The sequence below is a fragment of the Neopelma chrysocephalum genome, unplaced genomic scaffold (genome assembly GCF_003984885.1).
Source record: "Neopelma chrysocephalum unplaced genomic scaffold, ASM398488v2 Primary Assembly neopelma1_96696, whole genome shotgun sequence".
Taxonomy (NCBI): Eukaryota; Metazoa; Chordata; class Aves; order Passeriformes; family Pipridae; genus Neopelma; species Neopelma chrysocephalum.
Window position 1 is genome coordinate 1 of NW_020925340.1, and position 3,565 is coordinate 3,565.

General features: G+C 50.7%; 2 long non-coding RNA genes across 4 annotated transcripts; both read left to right on the top strand.

Moving 5' to 3' along the window:
- Window positions 1-236: 236 nt before the first annotated feature.
- On the top strand, window positions 237-584 carry LOC113981666. Its single transcript, XR_003538486.1, has 3 exons — window positions 237-312; window positions 402-451; window positions 563-584. It is a non-coding gene; the product is annotated as an uncharacterized LOC113981666 (long non-coding RNA).
- A 54-nt stretch (window positions 585-638) lies between these two features.
- LOC113981665 lies at window positions 639-2,325 on the top strand. 3 transcript variants are annotated; one of them, XR_003538484.1, is made up of 4 exons: window positions 639-731; window positions 816-893; window positions 2,095-2,157; window positions 2,250-2,325. It is a non-coding gene; the product is annotated as an uncharacterized LOC113981665 (long non-coding RNA). The 3 variants fall into 3 exon arrangements; XR_003538483.1 differs by lacking the exons at window positions 639-731; window positions 816-893 and adding an exon at window positions 1,593-1,800; XR_003538485.1 differs by lacking the exons at window positions 639-731; window positions 816-893 and adding an exon at window positions 1,593-1,800 and having other exon boundaries at window positions 2,095-2,174; window positions 2,250-2,321.
- The last annotated feature ends 1,240 nt before the right edge of the window (window positions 2,326-3,565 follow it).

A 3,565-nucleotide genomic window follows, 5' to 3' on the forward strand; every position in this document is an offset into this window, starting at 1 on the left:
CTAAAGAGAAGGGAGACTCTTTCAGCTCTCCCCATCTATCTGGGTGACTTTGGTTAGGGTTTCTTTACCATGTCAGAGGGACAGGGTGTAAAGCAGAGCTGAACAGAAAAGAGGCCAGAGGAGCAGAGCGAGAAGGTGGGTCATCACCTGACGTCAGCACAAAGATGTGGCTTTTGGCTCCATGTTTACTTGATGTGTTAAGGATTTTCTTGTCTTAGTTTGGTTTTTCTTTGTTTTCAGATGCAGAGCCCTGAGCCCAGGAGGCTCTAGGCACCGGAGGGGAGGTGATCCGGGTGAGTACCGGTGAGCAAGGTGAGCATTGACTCCAGGACAGAAGTAGATGGTCTTTTACAGGTGTTGTGGTGAATGTGTGCACATGCTTTGTTTCTTGTGTTTTCCAGGGGGTCTGCCACCTTCTAACAGACAGTCCAGTGCTTCAGGGACCCTGCCGGTAAGAGGTCACTGTTGATGAGAGATAAGTAGGTAGGAGCTACCACAGAAAAGCCACCCCTTCAGGCAGTATCTCAGTATGTACATTTGCCTTTGGTTTTTTACTTTGCAGAGAATGTGTGCAGCCTCAGAGGGCCGGAGCCACCTGCCAATTAGGTTTGATGGACTTCAGCTGTCCTCATCAGTAGTCTCCTAGTACTACAAAGCTCATCAATTAAGGCTTGACCTTTTCTGGTTGCAGGTGCCATCCGGCCTGCCTTTGGCAAAGGAGGAGCATTCAGGTTGAGTCAGGGAGGTAGCGAGGAGGTGCTGGGTCTCCTGTACTTTCAGAAACACCACGTAACTTTTTTTTCTCACTCACCCAGGTACGGCACACGGTGACGGCAGCAGCCTCTGACTCAGGTCGGAGCCAGTGGCCCGAGAACCTCTCAGCTTAGGGGACGGTGAGTAGCCAATTGCGGGGTTATCGCCCACGTGCTGCCGAACTCTTGTGTCAGTCAGCAATCACAGGACCCTCTGAGCCAGCCAGGCATCCTTCCTTCCCATCGAAGATGGATTCATATCCCCGACTATGGGAAAGATAAGTGGAGGACTACCACCTAGAGAGGGGATGAGAGCTGGGTCCAATGTTATGGTTAGGAGGGAGGGATTTTTGAATTAGCATAGGGGAAAGGGTCTGCCCTAACAGGCCCTTGGCACACATAGGAAGAGCAGTTTACTTTTCATCACTGGAGTAGGTTGTGCAGGGCAGAGCCGTTCAGGGCTGTGTCATGTCCTTTGTCCAGTCTGTGTTTCGTGTCTTACAATTCACAATCACCGTGTCTTTGCCTTCTGCCCTCAAAGGTCTTATCAGAGATGTCAAGGCATCATTCCTAAGGTCTTGAACTTCTGCACTGCCCAGCCCAGTGCCCATACCATCCATTCTTTGGCTCGCTAGCTTGGACGTGCATCGGAATCACATCTGAGAAGTGTCAGGTCAGATGTCTTTTACAGCCTCCTCACAGGTTGTATTGGTGGCTGTGCCGTGCAGTCATCTCTTGTAACCGCCCCGGACTTGTGAGAATCTAAGAAGGTTTTGAATGTAGCATTGTCTCCCATCCATCTTAGCAATTTTGTAGGCAGTTCTTGTCACAGGACATTCTGTTAGAGTATCTTTTCAGGCTCCTCAGAGCCTCCTCTGTTCAGTCTTGCCGTATCCTCCGTCTTCTCATGCGGCAGCACATCCATTTTGGCAGTCGTTCCTTTCTCGGAGTTCTCTCTCCTCGTTGCACCACAGCACTTGTCTGGAAATGTGTCGTTGGAGTTTGTGTTCGGCCTGGAACTGCTCTGCCCTGCAGTGTAGACTTGGGAGTAGATGGAATAGAAACGAGACTTTACAGTTAACCTGTCAATAGGCTTAGCCACTCATGGCAGCAGTTCTCCAGTCCTCCTGGAGGCAGCCCCTACCTGCAGTGTGCGTGCAGTCACGAGAGCTTTACCAGAGATGATGGGAGCGGTACAGCAGGGCCTTAAAGTTAGGTCGGTGTTTGTTTGTGCAGGTTGTCTTTAGACCCCAGATGGGTTGTCTAAAGAGAAGTGATAATTGGGCAGCAGTTAAGGTCCCTCCATCTATATGGCTGACTTTGCTAACTCATTTCTTTGCAGCGTCAGAGGGACTGGATGTAAAGCAGAGATAAACAGAAGAGGCCGGAGGAGCACAATCAGAAGGTGGGTTGTCATGTGAGGTCAGAGCCAAGACATGACTTTTGGGCCTTTGGATGGTTTGGTGGTTTAGTTTTGTTTTTATGGGTTTTTTTAAGATGCAGAGCCCCCGGCCCAGCAGACAATAGGCACCAGAGGGAAGGTGAGCCCAGTGAGCAAGGTGAGCAGTGACTGCAGAACAGAACTAGATGCTTTTTTTGCAGGTGGTGTACTTCTGGTGAATCTGCATACATACTTGGTTTTTTGTTTTACAGGCAGACTTCTAACGTGCAGTCCAACGTGACGGGGACCCTGCCTGTAAGAGGTCACGGTCAAGGGGTGTCAGACAGAAACTGCCATGGGAGCAGCACACTCTTGGGCAGTATCTCAGTACTGGCATTTGCCTCTGGGGTTTTTTTTGCAGGAGACATACGCAGCCTCACAGGGCCGAAGCCAACTCACAATGAGGTGACAGACACGGTTTGGTCCTCTCGAGCTGTCCTTGTAGGTAATCTCAGAGTATTAAAAAGATGAGCAACGAAGCATTGAGCTTTTTTGGTTGCAGGTGCCATCCAGCTAACCTTTGGGAGTAGATGAGCATTTGAGGTGAGTTGGAGAGGCAGCAGGAGGAGCAGGGATCCACTGCAGCTTTAGAAATGCCCTCTAATTTTGTCTCTCACTCGCTCAGGTATCCCGAAAGATGACAGCCACAGCGTGTGACTCTGGTCAGAGCCTCAGTGACAGTGAGTACGGGGATTACTGGGGTTCCAGCCCCATGCCACACAACTGACATATAGTTTATGGCTTTCTTTCTCATAGTTGACTCGGAGTAACCTCGTGACTGCAGGAACCACCTCACAAAGGGACGACTGACCCGGATTGGTTGCCTTGAACTGTCCTTGTCTGCAATCTCCGAGTATTAAAAGGATGAGCAACGAGGTGCTGAGCTTTAGTGGTCGCAGGTACCATCTGGCTAACCTTTGGGAGCATCCGGGCATTGGAGGTGAGTCGGGGAGACAGCAGGAGGAGCAGGGATCCACTGCAGCTTTAGAAACGCCCTCTAATTTTGTCTCTTGCTCACTCAGGTATCCCAGGAGATGACAGCCACAGCGTGTGACTCCGGTCAGAGCCAGCAACCCGAGGACCTGCCTCGGTGACAGTGAGTAGAGGGATCATTGGGGCTGGAGCCACGTGCCACACTACTCAGATATTGTGTATGGTTTTCTTTCTCGTAGTTGACTCCAAGTACTCTCACGATGGCAGGAACCTCTGAGCCAGCCCAGGTGCCCCTCCTTTGCATCAGAGATGGATTTGCATCCCCAGCTCTCAGAAAGATAAATGCAGGGCAAAGACCCAGAGAGGGGTTGGGAGTCGGTCCAAGTATGTGCATCGCCCAGAGGGATTTTTGAAATTAGTTTGGTGCAACGGGTATCCT